Genomic DNA, 18,568 nt, shown 5'->3' with positions numbered 1-18,568 from the left:
AATTTAAGTTAAAATTAGACTAAACTAATTTGCCTATAAATAACGTTATGTTAAGCATTCTTTGGGCATTCGACTAGCTGCCATGGGCTAAGTTTACTCTAAATTGAACTATTTCATAAACTATACCAATTTTGGAATGGACTACAGCAGCTTGTTATTTTAGAATGCGGTTAGCAGTAAAATAAAACGAAAACACAATGTATCTAAAGTTATTAATTGATATAGTCAAGCAATCCAATATGGTTTCTATAATCAGAGACAAATCTGGATGACAAAAAAAAAAAACGTTCCCTGTCGTGATAAGTTTATAATATGCCATATATTTACAAAGGGTATCGACAAACATATATGTATATATATATATATAAATAAAATAAAGCAACAAACGGCTAACAATTTGGTCAAGTTGTTGGGGACCAGACAAAAGCTGCAGTTGGTAGCTGGTGCCAATTTGATGGCCATCAGTTGGACCGACTGTCAAACGCATGCCAACAACAGTTTAGTGCAACAATTAGCAACACATTTTCGCCAAAGTGCCACAGACAGAGGGAGCTAAACGAACAACGAGACGACACAGCCAGACAAACGGACAGCGGGACAGCGGGACAGAGGGACAGTTGGACAGTTGGACATTCACTCTGGCCGGCAGTCGGCCAAGTGGTAGAAGCAGAACCAGAACTACGAGTACCCCATGCCCGTACCCAGTCCTCTGTCTGGCCTGGCTAAGTGCCTGATGGTTGCCTGGTTGGTTCTTAATCAAGCGTTAATTTGCTGACCAAGAGACAAGCTCGAATGGCCGCAACACTGTTGCTGTCTGCAATTGAACCTGCATTTGGCTAGAGGTTTTTTTTCTTCTCTTCTCTTCTTTATTTATTTTTGTTTCGTCTTCTAGAGATGGTCAGCAAGCAAAATGTTTGCAACAGAGTCTGCAGTCAGATTTGTAGCTGAAGACAATTGATCAAATACAAAAGAAAATGCGAAATTATCAATAAATATCTTTGCTGGTGTAAAACAAAGTATTTAATAGCATATAGGTATTAAGTAAAAAAGCGGACTTGACTAGTTTTCAAAATGCGACTGTAGAGCGCGAGAAGACGAAGAGTCCTCAGCCCAAAGAAAACTTTCAACTGGAAGGGGGCAGAAATATAAATATGCCTGCGGGACTTGGGTATCAGAGCGTCGAACTAGCAAGCGAGAGGATGCCGGTACAACTCCCGCATCAACTCAATTACCACGCGCATATTCAGCATTATTCACTTGATCCGGGTAACGCCGGGTAATTTATCTTATATATATATAAATATCCGGTACATCTCTAATTGGGTGCGAACTACAGCAACTCGAGCTTTGGTGAGGACTTGGCACTATCTGTGGGCCAATTGGACGCGCTTGTTGCAGCATTTGTCGCCCCTGTCTGTTGCGGCTGCTTTGTGTGGCATGCCACAAGGCTGCAACACAGCTTGTCCCAGTTTAGAGCCAAGCTGCAAATTGAATTTATCGCCAATGCGATCAACGCTCGTTGGAAAATATGCAACAAAAACAAATATAAAAGTAAAAACTAAATCCGTTCACAGTGATTAGCCTAATCAGGGATTGTGTTAGATATTTTATTAAATATGCTTATAAATAAATTAAAAGGCGCTTACAGGAGCAAGAGAGAGAGAGAGAGGGGGGGGGGGAGCTTCCACCTCGTGCGAGGGAGCAGCAGCTTTTCCCGAAGGTTCAACAACCTAAAAAAGTTGACAATTCGCCGCGGCTGCTCTCATACGATATCAGCATAAAAAACCGCCTAAAATAATGTATGCAATATGAATTGAAATGTTTGTTGTTTTTTTTTTTTTTTGCCTTGTGCAGAACATTTAACAAAATAGCCAAGAAGCAGCAGCAGGCAGGCAGCCAGATAGACAGACAAATAGCTTTGGCCAGATAGAAAGACGTCAACATCGGGGCACTTTAGCGAAAAACAAAAAACAAAAAAAAATAGAGAAGAAACAAATGTATCGGTAAAAGATAATAAATTTTATAGCAAGTCTTTGTTTAATTTATTGTTATTATTATTTATTGTTTTTGTTTTTCTTCTGACGAATATTTTGAGTGCGAAGACTTGCGGCTGCGGCTGCTGTTGAACAATAAAAATCAGGACTATTGTCTGACAATCTAAGTCAATACACTCCACATGGCACACACAATAGGCCAAAGAAAACCAGAAACCAGACTGTGTATTTGCAAGCGTATGTCTGTGTCTATGTGTGTGTGTGTGTGTGTTGTGTGTGCCACACGTTGACAATTAAAACCGTTACCAAATAGTTGACTAGTTTATCGAGCAGCTTTTGTTCCAAATCCGCCTCATTATTATTTTATTTTTTTTTTGTTTTCTTTTTATTTTGATGGTTTTTCTATGCATTTTTTTTTGTTTGCAAATTAATTTGCAATTTTGTCATTGTTGTTGTTCAGCTTTTTTGTTTCTGATTTTGATACGCGTTCATTATCCGATACCAAAAAGAAAGTCCAGCTGATGCGTTGCAAGTATTCAAAATGATCTCGCAACTGCCAAGTGCTTAATACTAGTATTATGTCTTACGTGATCTATTAATTTTATTAGTGTGGCAAGTAGGAACCAGTTCCAGTTCCATATACCGTCTATAAAACGGGCGAACTAGAAACCAGTTCAAGTTCCACTGACCCCTCCTTATTTAGCAGCTCTTACGTATTCTAATATACATTATCAAAAATATCTCAATTCAACGAGCAACTAGTTTCAGTTGAAGACATGGGAAAACTTTCAACCTGTTCTATACAAAATAACAAAATAAAGGCATCTCGACCTTGAAGAACTGAGAAAAGCTCCAGCTGTGGTTTCTAAGCTATATCTTGGGTAGATTTTCATTTATATTTCTTATGATATAAACACTGCGAAATCTAAAAAAACTAGTACTTTTTTACTTTGGAATAGCTTCTTGCTCAGAGAGTCTTGAAGGCTTAACTTTGAACTAGTTTAGTTTCTGTAAGGAGCTGATAAGCTAAGTTTTGCACTTTTTAATCAATTCAGTTCCAGGCGAGAGCTCAGTAAATATATTTCTTTGCTCATTTGTCTGTATTGAATGTTTATCAAGAGAAGTATACAAAAATATTTAAGATAAGCAAAGAATAATATGGAAGCTCAGTTCAACTCATAAAGAACAGTATGAAATGAAATTTAAATCTTCATTTTCTAGATTTTAAAGAAATGCAAAACAAATTATTGGACACACAGGAATCTTAGACATTGACGGATTAGAGGAGATAAGCTGAAGAGCATTAATTATATCAAATTTTCAAATAGCGAGTCATCAATCTCTGACCGAATATATATATATATATGAGATTCCAGCGTGTGGAAGAAGCTTTGCATAATGCGATACTAAAGAGCGACTAATTTATTGGGCCAAATATTAGCATCGGCTGTCAAAGCTGCCAATACAGTCCAATAAAAACTCAGCCGGATTTGGATGTTGGCGTGAAGTTAATGCCGTTGACAGTCAGACAACTTGGACAGCTGTTTAAATTATATGCGAATCATACAAAACGCATAAAAATCTTTAAAATATTTATCAGTAGAGAAAGAGGCAGAAAAGATACGCAGAAGCAGAGAGAGAGAGAGAGGGAGATGGGGGGGGGGGGGGGGGGGGGGGGTGATATTTAGCAAATCCATAAAGAATCAAAAGTCTTGTCGCCGTCGCTAAGTTTTATATATTTTTAAGTATATGCGGCAAATATCTGAATAATAATGTTGACAAACGCGACTTTAACAGCGACAGCCGCAACTTTGGAAGATTTGAAAGAAATATTGCTAGAAATTTGGAATGGGTGCTGGAAATTCCAAAAGCAAGTAAAAGTGTCGGGAGTGCTCGACTAGCAGATACCCTGTCGTACACATACATGCACAAACACTTTACGCAGCAGCGGTGCTTCTTCTTCCCGTTGCCCCACACTAAGTATGGGAAATGCATTTCCATTCCTGATAGCTTGGGTGTCTATTGTCCGATCCTAATGAAATTTTCAGGACCCAATTGTGGCACCCAACTATGTGCGTATACCGAAGCGCGCGGCTTTACCTTAATAAATGTGTGCGTCTGTTTGATTCTGAATGGAAGGCGATATTCAAAAGGGAAGTGCTCGTATTATCTTCAAGTCGTGCTTAAAAAACTATGTCTCAAAACCGATCTTTCATTGATATCGAAATGGGAGAAGATATTGGAAAAAACCCGAGCCACATGGTGAACACAATTTATTTTTATTTAGGTATTTTATTATAGATTTAGGGGTATACTAAAATGGATAAGAAAAAGCTTAAATCAATATAAAATATGGCTTACTTAAGAAAATCTTAAATATTTAGTTGATAAGCCCACTCTTATCTGTATAAACTTTCGTGAGTGCCAGAAGTTAAATGGAATGGAAGAGTGTACTTAGGCGGGTTTAAGGGTTCATATATACATATTTCTATGTTCAACAGGGAACTATAAGTTTGAGTCTCTCTCCTTTTTAACAAATTGAAAATGGGCAAACTTTAAGCAACGTATTAAAAAACGATTTCAAGAATTCTTTTATATCGCGACATCGACGTGTGTTTAGGAATTCAAAAGTATTTCAAAATGAAGCTAGAATAAAATGGAATGGGGACTAGACTGCATTAGATGGATGGAAACAAAAGCAAATTAACATTGTTATGTAGCAAATTGCGATATATTACACGCAATCTAGTTACAATAAAATAAGATTCACAATTTGAGGAACTAACTAAAACTATTTGGTTATTCCACCTGCACCTCAAATATTTGCATAGATGATTTGTGTTAACTTTCTAAGGCAGCCTCGCAGCTATGCCCAGTTGATAGCTGAGAGGTCACCTTTCACTTGGCTGGCTGACAAAAAAAATCGACTGAACTGATCTAAAAATAAACTTAAATGATCAGAAATTATCAGTCATAAATATCGTTATAAAGCAAGTGTTTAACTTGGCCAAAGATCGTGAGAAAGCCTGACCAAGACCCGCCTCAAGCCGCCCCCTCTGCCACATATTTCATTGATGAAATACGAGTGCAGTTTGGGCATATTCGAAATCGTTTCACTCTCTCTCGCTCTGTTTTGGAGTTGACAATCAACTGAAGTTGAAATACATTCCCCAAGATTCTTTCATTCATTCACGCGGAGCACAATTAAGATACATAAATTGCTGTGAATATATCTCTCTGTTCCAATTGGAATTCAAGCATTTCCAGTTCCAGTTCCAGCTCGCAAATGGATGGTCTGCCATTCATATTAATGATGAAGGCAGGACCGGCAACTTAACACTGAGACTGAGACTGAAACACAAACTCAAACAGCAGATAAACTTCGAGCTGAACTTTATATGTCAGCTCTCAGCTGGCGACAGCTAGGGCCAGAATACGATCTGCATATGACCACAACTTCTGTCCAGCCACCTTTCTCATCTGTAAATGAAGATTGTTCATGCTACCCAGCATTGGACTGACTGCACTCCTAAAATGATTTATGCAGACTCGTTTAAAGTTTTATTTTTAGACTATTGAAATAGGCCTGAAATCACAAATCAATTCAAATTGAATAAAACACTTATTCAAACTGTATACAATTCGTAGCACAAAACAGTTTTGAAAAAATCACGTCGAACCTTTATCACATCGAAAATTGTATTCCTCTCTGGCATACAAATTCTTGCACACAAAAGCTTTATCACCTTTATTGGCCATGGCCGAAAACTTCACTCTGTGGGATCGCAAAGAATTTGGAACCCTGCATTGTCCGACCTATGTAGGAGATAGAGGTGCGAAAGCTAAAGGGCTGCGAGGCGTCTTGGTGAGACGCTGACATAGCCTAGGCGCTCGCAACTGTGTTTCTTTCCGAATCCATGAAAGCGAGTCCTGGTCGTCATGGAGCCAAAAAAAAATTATAGACCCACATTGCCCGCACTTTTTACACGCCCATTAGTCTGCTTTCTACCTTCGAAAGATTTTGACAACGCACTACCAGACCATCAGATTGGATTCCGCGCACATGTGTTTGAGCAGCTCCTCCAGTCGACAGGCTCTGGCCAGGTTTCAGGAGCGCGTATGGCTTTGCAGGTTTTGGGAGCGCAGAGGGTTGGGCTGTAAAGGTCAGGAAAGCCCGCTCCGGGAACAGTCCCATTCGAGCTTGTGTCCTTTACACACTCAACACCTGCGGAAAACTGACAGCAACATGCGCAAATGATGCCGCATTTGTGGCATCATGCAACAGCCCAATAACCGCGTCCAGGCGTGATCGTGATCGTTTTAAGGCGAGTTTGGGCGACATAATGGAATATTGCCCTTAATGTCGTGAGGACAAAGAACGCCAGGTTTCTGGGAGAAGGATCAGGCACATTGACAGCGTCAGCTGCCTGGCTGTGACACTTGACAGGCGGCTTACGAGGAGGTAACACGTTGACAGGCTCTGCGGTTCAGTTGCGACAAAGCTGGGCAAAGTGAAGTGGCTTCTTAGACCGGAGAGTCATAAGGGAGGCAATTTGAAATGCTGAAAGAAAAGAGCTTCATCAATATTTGTGAAGCACTAACAACTCCCAAAATATTTACGGGAGTTTTATTATTCCATGTCAATTACATAAATATTAGAAAGAAAACATTTGTGATAACGTTGCTAAATATAACCAATTATCTGAATTTAATGGAATATAAGCCTAATGTTGCTTTTTATATTGCCAATCTGAAGCGTTACCAAAGTCCTGCGGATTCTAACTGATGAGGATCCTGCAGGGCGAACCAACCAAAAAATTACAATTCGATTAGATAGACAGGAAATAAAACGTGAAAAGTATCATTAAAGAGTGGCAAAATGAAAACACCTGACAAAAGAAAAACAAAAACAGAAAAACTGTATTATACATCCTATAAAAAGGATATGACTATTTTCTGAATAATATTGTTTTCAGATTGAGAAGAAAACAAGAAAAGTTCTTCCGGCACTCAAAAGATTATATACGCGTCTCCAATTCCAGCAAGCGCCATGGCCATTCAATAAAACGTTCAGGTATACTCTTTAAAATATATTTAAAATATATTTAAAATATAAACACAAAATTACACGACATCAGGACATTCACTTTCTTTAACAACTGTTAGTTTCCAAAAATATTTAATTATTCCATTTAATCAATTGCCAAGTCTATCTAATAGGTTTAACACGCTCTCTGGGCATAAAGTTCAAATATTTAAACCCAATTTGAATTGAATTTTTGCAAATTTTTAAAAAATATAAAATACCCTCTTAATGTTGATTCCTGAGACGTGTCCAAAAGCTGACGGAATCTAAGTGATGAGGATCATGCGAATCCAGACAACCAAAATATAGACAAAAAATTGACAATACAATTAGATAGACGAACATAAAACTTTGTACTTATAACAAAAATAAAATAAAAATAAAATAAAAACGGAAAAAATTATGTTCCTTGCAAAGAATATTGCTTTATAGATACTGTTGAACTATTTCAACAGATGAAAAACGAGAGAAAAAATTATTTTCGCAGACGTTGTCTTCCAAAAAAAAAAAACAGCTATTAAGCCTTAAGAAATAATAAAAAGAAAACTTGTTAAATAATGACATTTACTTCAAAAACAAAAGAAAAAAATTAAATTAAATAAAAGCAGGCAACAAAAAGGAGAAAATAAATGGCCTCTCCTCGATGAGGTATAAAACCAGACTGAGCATAAATACAATTGCTCATTCGGATCTCAGAAGTGGGCCAACTTTGATGCCTCAAACATTTTTGACACAAAGAAATGTTTATGCACACTTTCCTGCAAAATCTTACATATTTTACAACACTATTTTGAAGCAGTGTTTAAAATTGGAATTCTAAGTGCTGTAAAACGAAAATTGAGGCATTGAAAAGTAATATGAAGCTGGTAATATGTACCTGTATTATATACAGATATTTGACTATCGAAGATCAAACTCTGGGCATCCAGTAAGAGTCGGAATTCATTAAGTTTTGATGAGGTTGTCTTCGGGTTTCAGATTGAGGCGTTTCTATTACTCGGCTCGCCCAGTTAATAATCGCGCCGCCCATTTATAATCGATTGGATAGGTGTGAAAAATATCTTTTGGGCTCTGTCCAAAGCTGGGCACACGAAAAATAGTAAAAAAGAGTCTGCTCAAAAGTGAGAAATGTTTTGATTTCGAACAAACAAACGCCACAGGAGTCACACAGCAGCTGAATAACTATTCGAAGCGCTCTTCAGTTCTGACTTGGGGCCCTTTCAAAAATATTTAAATTTCTGTTGTTGGGAGTTTGCGTTGTTTTCTTATTTTTTTTTTTTTTTTTTTTTTTTTTTTTGAAATACGAACGTGTATTTATTAGCGATTAAGTATCAAACATAAATATACATAGACCAAGTTGACAGACTGAAGGGGCCGGATCGCTCAGTTCGATTCTGTTCTGTTCTATTCTGTTGTGTTCGGTTCTGCTCTGTTCTGTTCTGGGAGTCGGGGAGTTGATACTTCAACTGCCGGCATAGATTAGAATTAGGAATTTACTGTGAAATTATGCAAATCGTTGCTAACAAATTTTCGAAAGTGTCAAAAGCCACTAAGAACTAAAAAAAAAAAAAAAGAGGAGAAGAAAATGACATGGGCTATCGTCAATACGTATCGGATAGGGCCAACATGTATATCGTCTCGGCTGGAACATGTCCGTGGAGCAGGTGGTGTTCGAAACTGATATCTTTATCTGTTGCGTCTCGTTAGCAGCGCAACGAAAACTTATCAGACAGTGGAAGGTGTGAAAAGCGAATACAACAACAACAACAGCAACAACATCAATGAGAATGTGAATGTGAATGTGAATGTGAATAGTGTGAATTGTGAATTGTAAACGATTCTTCATTCGTTTTTCATGCCCTGAACATATCGAATATGTCTGAAAGGGTATAACGAGTTTGTGCAAATGCATGTAACAGGCAGAAGTAAATATTTATAATTTCTTGATCAGTATGTCTGAGGATTTGAATTTTCAAATATATGCTGTCGTATACCTTAAGTAGTGCGAGCTTATCGAAATTGTACTCTTAACCTCATTCCCTATTCATAATATCGATAAATATCGATTCCAATATGGTTTTACAAAAGGAAGAAGCACAGATATGTGTTATATTGCGTTTGTATAAATTCGAAGGAAGCTGGAACGCTTGTAAAAGTGGCTCGGCCCTAGTCACAGGGTATCTCCTAGTCGGGCAGAGAAATTTTGTCGGTATGTTCTTATCGGCTTTTGGCCCATTGGCGCGCGCTAAAGTTCAACACTCGTCGTCGTCTGTCGATGAATCAATTGAAATGCAAATGTCACAGCAGTCGACAAAATAATATTTGAATACAAAATGACAAATCGTTGAATTATGAACGGCATGTTATGCACAATATAACCAACCCCCCCCCCCCACACAAACACACCTCCCAAATATGCCCACCCCAACTCATCTTGCACCGGTTATTTAAAATGCAATATTTGTTACTTTCGTGAAGGGCTATGGACTAGCAGATACCCTAGACAATTCTGGACTATACGAATTGGTGAAGGTTATTGACTAAAAGTTGGTTTATCTAGGCAAATTAGAAAGTGCTTAACAGCTGTGGCGTGCTCTTCCTAACATTTGAACACATGTTAAACAGCTGCTAATAATATTAAATGTTAAGTCAGCTCTGTAGCTTTTCCGATAGTGCAGCGTAGTGGAGTCCAGAGCAGCTGTGAAGCATAGTGTTGGGTTGTGTGTTGTTGCTTAGTGTTGAGTCGTACTGGGTAGAATAGTGTAATTTTATGTAGTGCTGTATATTTTTGTGAGAAGTAATGCTTTGTAGTGTAATGTAGTGTTTAGTGTATGGTCGTGTTGCGCCGGCTAGTATTGAGTAGTGCTGATAAGTATAATGAAATGTTGTCTTTTAAGTACTGTAATATATTGCCATTTAGTGCAGTGTTGTTAAGTTTAGAATGGTGTTGTGGGGTGAAGTGTAAATTCGTTTAGTTTTGATAAGTGTTATCCTGGGCATTGTAGTTTAGAGTTGTATTGTGTAGAGTCATGTTGTGTAGTGTTGGGTACTGTGGCGTAGCAAAGTTTTGTGAAGTGTTGGGTATAGGTATTGCATTGTAGTGCATTATAGTGTTAATAATGTTAGGGAGCACTAGCAATTAGTAAACTCTATGTAAATTCATGAAGAAATTGTACGAAACACACAAGTGAATGTTTAACCTAGGCCTTTAACCTAACGAAAACCAAAACGATTTATAATATGTGGAACATGTAGGTATTTCTAGGGTATTTTAAGTAAATTATGTGCGCCTTTGATTTGCCTTTGTTAGCTTTGGGTTCTATTCTGCTTTTTTGTATTTGTTGCTTGGTTTTTCGATGTTGTCTGTTTTGAAATGTATTGAGTTATTTGGTTTGCATGTGTATAGAAAAGAGAAAGGAATCTTAGAGCTGATGCCAAACGCTGGGGCACAGTCATAATAGATATGTAGATGGATGGCTAGATGGTTAGTTGCTCGCTTAGGTAAACTCGACTCGACTCGGCTTGTGGAAAGATGCGGCAAAAATTTTGCAGGTGTTTGTTGCCGTTTGTTATTGCTGCAGCCAGTTGTTGTTGCTGTTGCCTGACTTGACATATGCAACAAGCTGTCCAAAGCAAGGCCAGCAACTGGCTACAAAAAGAGCAGAGCGGCTGCTGCTGCTGCTGCTGCTGCCGTTGCTGTTGCTGTTGTGGCCATGGCCAAGGTCCATGGCTGGCACGACAGCAACAACTGCAGCAGCAACTAACGAGGCACGTTGCCAGCGAGGCGTCCGTGCGGCAAGCTGTAGAAGTTGTCTCTGTGTGCGTATCTAACAGTTAGCTATGCAAACATATATGGCTAATATGATGCGATGCTGGGCAAGGCAAACACACGTGGCGTATGCGCAATGTGTGTCGCTAATTAGATTGCAGCAGCAGCAGCAGCAACAGCAACAATTGCAATTGCAACAGCAGCAACATTAGCTATTGCCGCTTTTTCTGCTTCTTGAGTTGGCTCGTAAATTAGCGAAGCGACAGTAAAATGTTTTTGGCTGTTCCCAGTGCCCAGTTTTTCTCTGTCTCTCTTTCTGTCTCTCTTTGCCAATGTTGCTGGCTGATAATCTATCGTCGTCTATCAACGCGCATCATGTTGCCAATGTTGCAAATGCTGATGCTGCCGCTGTGCGTTACAGTTGCTGCTGCTGCTGTTGCTGTTGTTGCTGCAGCTGCGCCCCACCACGGCAATCATTCACTTTTAGCCAAACCATAATAATAATATTTCAGCTAGTCGCAGTTGCCAGGCACGCGATTCATCTTAACTCTATACGAGCCTCGCTTAGAGTCTGTTGCAGCGTGACCGATGAGTGGGGAGAGCGATGGGGGCTAAGCGCAGCTCTAAGAAGCATTGCATTTCGATTTAATCGAGTTCGCTGCTGTCGCTGTCTTTGCCATTGCTGCTTCTGCTGCTGCTGCTGCTGCTGCTGCGACTGCTGCTGATCTGATCTAAGTTGCATTTAATAATCGTCGTCGTCGTCTTCTGCAGTCGAAACAAGTTTACAACAGGCAAAACAGGCTAAAACAAGGCAGAAATCTTAGCCCCGTCCTGTCGAATAACAAATACCCTTTGCAGACACACAATGATTCAATTAGAGAATATTTTGATTCTGATGTTATTGCTGATTGACTGACCGACTTAATTGCTGACTGACTGGCTGACTGCCTGATTGATTGACTGACTTAATCGCTGACTAACTGGCTGACTGACTAAATGACTGAATGATTGACCGACCAATCGGCTAGTTGGCTGATCTATTAATACATTTTTGGGTTGAATGACTAACTGATTGACCTATTGGTTGATTGACTTATTGACTGTTTTAATGACTGACTGATCGATGATGATTGACCAAATCTCTATCTGATTGACTGACTGCCTGAATGGCTGACTGACTTACTGAATGATTGACCGGCAAACTGACTGGCTGGCTGGCTGCTTGGCTGTTGATTGATCTCCTTATTGATTGACTAACCAATTGACTGGCTGACCAACGGCGACAGGCCCAAGGTAAAAATATATTTTTTCAAAATAATAATTATTATGATGGCATAGAAGTGTCTTAGATAAATCAGATTCTGATGTTGGATATGTTTAAACTATAGGAAAAAGCGTTGCACATATCATGATAAAATTGTCATACCCTCTGAAAGGGTACACAAAAAAAAAAAAGCAGCTTGAGAACATTTTTGTTGCTGCTGTTCTTGCTGTCAACGTCAAAGTCATGGCAAATGCGTTGCTGTTGCCGCTGCTGCCTTTGCTGCTGCTGCTGCTGCTGTTGTTATTGTTGTTGCTGCTGCTGCTATTGCAGTTGCGCCTACATTCATATTTCAGCAATTAAAAATCTAATTGACAAATACTTGAAAGACAACGTGCAGGCAGCCGGAGCCAACAGGCAACTGCTGCAGCTGCTCCACATGCAATGCGAACAACACTCGCCACAATCTCCAGCAGCAGCTGCAACAGCAACAGCAACAGCAACAGCAGCAACAGCAACAACAGCAGCAACAGCAGCAACAGTCGCAGTCACAGCAGAGATATTAGCAATTGCATTTCTCTGTTTTTGGCCGCATCTTGTTTTGATTTTTAACTGCCGTTCGCTAGCAACAACTAGTTTTAATAACTTCATCAGCTGCATTTAGCAAAGGCCTCAACTTGACTTTGGCATTTGGTCAAATGCAATCTGGTTTTAGTCTTTGCAAATTCCCTATGGCCCCCGGCCCCTTATGCACTCGGCATAGGTACAGTTGAGCCTAACTTAACGGCAAGCTGCGTGCAATGATTGACCATTGAAGAACGCACCAGCAACAACAATAACAGCAGCAGCAACAGCGACCACAAGAGGCGGCCACTTGGCCGCTTGGCCTAACAAGCAGGACACGTGCCCTATTAAGCTTTGTGGTCAAAGCCACTTGATGAATGCCTCATGCCTATGGTTGAGACTATAAACAAGTTATTAAATATGCTTCTCAGGCTAACGAATTGTTGTTGTTGCGGTTGTTGTTGCTGCTGTTTTTGTTGTTGCCGTCGTTGTTATTGTTGCCGCTTAAGTACATTAATTATGCACACAAACTTGTCATCTGCTGCTGCTCACTGGGTCAAGACAGTGTGTGTGTGGATGGGGACTCTCTCCGCTGGACATTGAAGACTGAAGCTAAGAAGGGAGGCGAGTGGAGCGGAGCGGGGAGTGGGTGCAGTTGTTGCTTTTAATTAGCGCTGTGCCCAAGTTGGGAGACTTTCAAGGAAATCATTCGGCTAGGTCTTCTAGTTATTGTCGTGTAGTCAGAATTTTGGAACATTTTTTTTAGCATTTGCTTTGTATTCCTATTTTTTTTTTACCATGAACCGAACCTTTATTATTATTATTATTATTATTATTATTATTATTATTATTATTATTATTATTATTATTATTATTATTCTTTTATATTGTTATTATTTTTATTTTTATTATTGTTGGATGGATAATGGATTCGAACCGGCATTCTTTTTTATTAAAAACTCAACTCTTGAGTCAAGCACAATGCGATCTTTAACGAGGCGTTCGCCCCTTCCCGCACTCCCCAACCTTACTCCACCACTTCTCTTCCCACTGACGACAGCTTAATTAAAGAAGCGTCGATAGTTTTTATTCTCATTTATGCTAAACGCATTTCATGGCAATTCCAAGAAAAGACAGCTCAGCCACCTGAGTCGGAAGCGAAGTGTTTAGTGTGTTGCGTGAGAGGAGGTGAAGGGCCGGGGAGGCTTAAGAGGTGCGGGTGGAGTGTTAAGACAATCGCTGAGCCGTGTAATATTTCGTTGAAAACTTAAATGTTAATTTCCATATGCGTTTAATGTTTGTATGCCCCGCCTCCGCTCCCGTCCCCACGCACACACACACACTTTGAGTGCAGCGCAGAAGCTTCTTCCGCTCAACGAAGCGAAGAGCCAAACTTATGAACGGAACTGTGGTACTATGGAACTGTGGGGGGTCGGTCTTTCTGGTGCTACAACAATTTTAGGCTCATTAAAATGCTGATGGACTCATTAGGACTCGGCCAGCACAAAGGCCATTTACAGATTTGGGCATTTCGGTATTTCAGGGATTAAGAATCTGTGCGATAAGCGCAAGTGAAAGTGGAAAAGAATGTGAAAAGTAGAAAAGGTGACAATTCAGGTTCAAGGATCAAGGACGAGTACAATGCGATAGGCGACAGCCAAATGACAGTTCGACTGCCTGGCCGTCTTTCCGTCTGTGAGATAAGCGTGGAGTAGGGGCAGGCAGGGCGCACGCCGCTTTCTAATGCCCTACCTGCCCATTGTCTGCCCTTTCTACCTGCTGTTCGGCCTGCTCTTTGCACAATGATAACAAGTATAATAGCTATAATAATGATGCTCATAGTTTTCATGCTCAAGCGAGGGCGTGTACATTTACGCCCATTTTCAATAGCATCAGCAGCAACAACAACATCCGCGATCAGCGTGAGAATTTGTGGGCAACTGTAGGGCTGCCCCAAAGAAGAGGAAGTGCGTTTTGTTAAGCCCCGCGAAATCTACTCTTTACATTTTTCGTTTCCTAAGGGCTCAAACATGTGCTGAGCTCAGGATTTGAATACCATTTTTTTGGGTAACATCATTCGATATGGTCCATCTTTGGATGCACCTAATCTTAATGGGAACCAAAACAAAAACTGCCTAACGAGTTTTCATTTAGTTCAGTGTCTACTCTACGGTATGCCAAAACTGTTTTATTCAAGCCTTATCAGCTTCCCATAAATATTTGACTTTTCGTCAATTAATTTCTACACGAATGAAATGTTTCTACTCTTCAAGTAGCTGCATATTATGTAATTCGGCAACTCATGGTTGATCTTTAAAGGCCAGTGATAGCTGGCAACAACGATTATGAAGCAGCTGCTGCAAACGAAAGACTTAGGCAGCGAACTTGCTTAAGACAATTTTCAGAGCTTTTGTTGTTGCTCTTGCGGCTGCTGCCGTTTCTTGGCAACATGTCATATGCATGTTGTGTATGCTTGAATGTCTCTGTGTGTGTGTGTGTGTGTTTTGTGTGTTGTATGTCTGTATTGGGTTTGTGTGTGTGTGTGTGTGTGTGTGCAAGTACTCGCATGTAGCTGAGCGAACTGCGCGACGCATGTAACCGTGAAAATCCATTTTTCTTGTTCATTGACCAAAAACCTAAAAAGCAAGAGCAACAAAAACAACAGCAGCAACAGCAACAGGAACAACAACAGCAACAAGCCTGGCCTAGCATTTGGCTCTTTCACTTGGGCTCTCTTTACGTGGCTTTTATTTTGTCTGTGATTAACGTTGTCTGCGACTGGAGTCGACTCGACTCGACGCTGGCGTCTTTCGAGTCAGTCACGAGTTGTGCCCAAGTGTGTGTGTGTGTGTGTGTGTGTACGTACGCGTGCTGCCGGCAACTATGACAATGGCAACAGCAACAACAACAACGGTAATCATAGTTTTAAGTTGGAAAACAAACAGGTGCCCTAATGTCAATAATGTTGCTGCTGGCAGTTGCTGGCAATCGCTGCTGCTTGTTGTTGTTGTTGTTGTTGCTGCTGCTTGTTGTTGCCGTTGTCATAACATATTGACAAATTGCCTACACATTTTGGCCACAATTTTGTGTGCGGCACAGTCTTGTTAGCTACTGAAGCATGCGCCCCGATCAAATGTTGACAACAACCAGAAGCCAAGATCGCAAGCTTGCAATTGACAATGCCACACAATGACAACTGGCTGACTGACTGACTGACTGACTGATCAACCAACTGCAATTGCTGCTAGCAAGTGCTGGGTAATGACGAGGAGGGCAGGGGGCACAGCGCTTGGGCCACTTGGGCTGTTCATTCAAGCAGCGCTTTGCCAATTGTTGTTGTTGCTGTTGTTGCCGTTGTTGCTGTTGTTGCTGTTGTTGTTGGCAGCCACTTGCTACACGCCGCTGTTCTTGTTCCGCAGCAAGCATTAGCGTCTGCTGCTGCTGAAACTGCATAGACTGATGCTCAAATTTGATCAATATACTCTCTCAGCGAGTTTTGGGCATAAGATATCTACCCCATAAAGTATGTATATATATATATATAGATTCTTGATCGGCAATTTGCAAAGCTGGACTCCTCATCTATATTGCTTAATCTTTTCTTGTCTTGTTGCAGCCAACACATATGTATGAGTGGGGCGAATCGAATTTGTATAACCGATATACTCAATATATGACAAGAATATATTTTAGTTAATATCCATGGGCATGGGTAAAGGGTATTGTGTCTTCGACACCCGTAGGCTAACCCTTCTTGCCAATTTTGAGAGTTTTTTTTTTGTTTTTTTTTTTTTAGAATTTTGGGCAGCGGGAATCGTGAGTTTTGTGTGGCTGCCGTTGATCGTGATTTGTTGATTTGTGCGATTGTCATTATTGCGGTTGTTGTTGTTGTTGTTGTTGTTGTTGTTGTTGTTGTTGTTGTTGTTGTTGCAGCTACTGTTGCCATGCTGCTCACATATGTTGCTGCTGCTGCTGCCTGTTCTGCTGCCGTTCTCTCTCACAACATTTCTGTTAATTATGCCCTGCGACTTTTATCCAAATCCCATTTCCCATTTCCCAAAGAAAAGCCGTCAAAAAATTATACAACAGCAAGAACAAAGGCAAAACCAAACGGAAACTCGATAGGAAATTATGAGCTCCGGCCGTGTACCTCAACCTTCACTCAAGATGCAAGCAAATATTTTTGCAACAAATCAAATATTTTGAGGGCTGCTGCGGCAGCTGAGCTAGCTGTGCTAGAGAGCAGGGGGTGTATCAAATTTCAGGCAACTCGGCAACTCTACCAGAGTTGGAAACATCACCTGTGCTGGGTTCCCACGTCGCCGACACACAGAAATGCGATTCAAATTGTGTTGATCGATAGGCAAAGAGCAACTTTGCATTGCATTTCCACCAGCCGCTGCGCAGCGCTCGTTGGCGCAGATGGAGTAGGAGGCGGAGGAGGATGTGTTCACAGGTAGCGAACGCGTTGCTCACCTGACGATGTTCGGCAGCAACCCTCGTGACAGATTTGTGATAGACAGCAGCACATCAGTGCGAAGGGTGCTCGACGCAGCAACGACAAAAGGCAGCTCGAAAGGGTTGCCCTGGGAAACAGAATACCAAGCTGAACCCTGTAAACCTGTCTCTAGCAGAGGAAATTCTCGTCCATCTTTTGTCCTTTTGCAAGTGGAGTAGGGCGGGGCAACGAACATATTAATTTTATCCAGCTCGATTTGGGTTAGAAATAACGCCAAAAAAAAAGTAAATAAATGGGAAGACAACAACGGTTGGAGAATGTGCGGCGCTTCCGCAGATGCTTTTGAAGCGGAGTACCGCGAAATGCCGCAGCCCAAATCACGCACAAAGTACGCCGCTATGGGAAACGGAAGTTCGCTGTCGAATAACACAAGTTGTTTTAGTTTGGGTTGAGGAATTCCTTAATAGAACATTGCTAAGGAACATGAGATATCACGCTCTTATTCCCTGCAGGCAATTCCGTTCTTTCCAATTCTTCGTTATTCCTCGTTCGTAAACGTTTTGATAGTTGTCTGGTTTGTCAGCAAAACAATATTTAGATACCTGTCGTAACTGTTTCGTAAAGTATTGTTTTTTTCTTGTTTCTGCTTTGAGTGACATTCGTAAACGTTTTACTGGCTGCTTGTTGTCAATCAAACGGTTAACAGGTTGATTAAATCTTGAAGACATGAAAAACCTTTTCTCACTCTCTCATTCTCTTTTTGTATCTCTATTTCTGTTTTAATCCTAATCGTGGCTCATAGTATGAACGTCGCCCCCTTTGCTCTAAAAGTGCAAATTTTTATTTATGTTATGTCTGATATTCTTAAACGTTTTAAGATCAGGCATTTAACCAGCAATATAAATATTTTTGTCATTTGACATGAGTTAAAGAGCAATATCTGTCATATTCAAAATAAGATTATATTTTATCTTAGATTAAAAATCAGCTATAAATTGTAAACTCGTGGCTTATACTAATTTAAATTCTTAAAATAGAACAGACACAACATAACAATTTAAATAAATGTAACGGCGCCCTTCGAATTTGCTTAATTTTGAGATTTAGCAAGTTCTTCTTCTACACAGAAGCCCCATCAAAGCCCACATAGTGCCCGAAAAGAAAGCCAATCCCATGTTGGCTATGCAAATGAATGTGCTTGTCGATAGAGGCGACACCTTTAAAATGCCGTCCATCAAAGGGCTGGCGACCTTGCTGCATGTTTAAAAATGAAAAAAAAAAAAGCCAAAACTTACATTTGGACCAATTAAAAATCTATAAAAATTGTTAATACACTGGGCCAACGGGGCGCAGACCAAACAACAAGAATGAAATTTAAATTTTAGGGTAATGGAATCGAAATGAAATCACATCGAAACGAATTGATCTTCAAGTC

At 40.2% G+C, this 18,568-nt stretch overlaps 1 long non-coding RNA gene across 5 annotated transcripts in view; it reads left to right on the top strand.

Moving 5' to 3' along the window:
- Nucleotides 1-18,568, top strand: part of LOC26531121 (uncharacterized) — a 191,748-nt gene that overhangs the window by 129,366 nt on the left and 43,814 nt on the right. The window contains exon 1 of one of the 5 annotated variants that reach the window (XR_001449797.3): nucleotides 10,249-10,331. The exons of the other annotated variants lie outside the window; for them this stretch is intronic. This is a non-coding gene — a long non-coding RNA (uncharacterized lncRNA). Of the gene's footprint in view, nucleotides 1-10,248; nucleotides 10,332-18,568 lie in introns of those variants that run through there. 5 annotated transcript variants of the gene reach the window in all.

The sequence above is a fragment of the Drosophila virilis genome, chromosome X (assembly GCF_030788295.1).
Source record: "Drosophila virilis strain 15010-1051.87 chromosome X, Dvir_AGI_RSII-ME, whole genome shotgun sequence".
Classification (NCBI taxonomy): domain Eukaryota; kingdom Metazoa; phylum Arthropoda; class Insecta; order Diptera; family Drosophilidae; genus Drosophila; species Drosophila virilis.
This window is presented reverse-complemented; position numbering and strand designations above follow the sequence as displayed.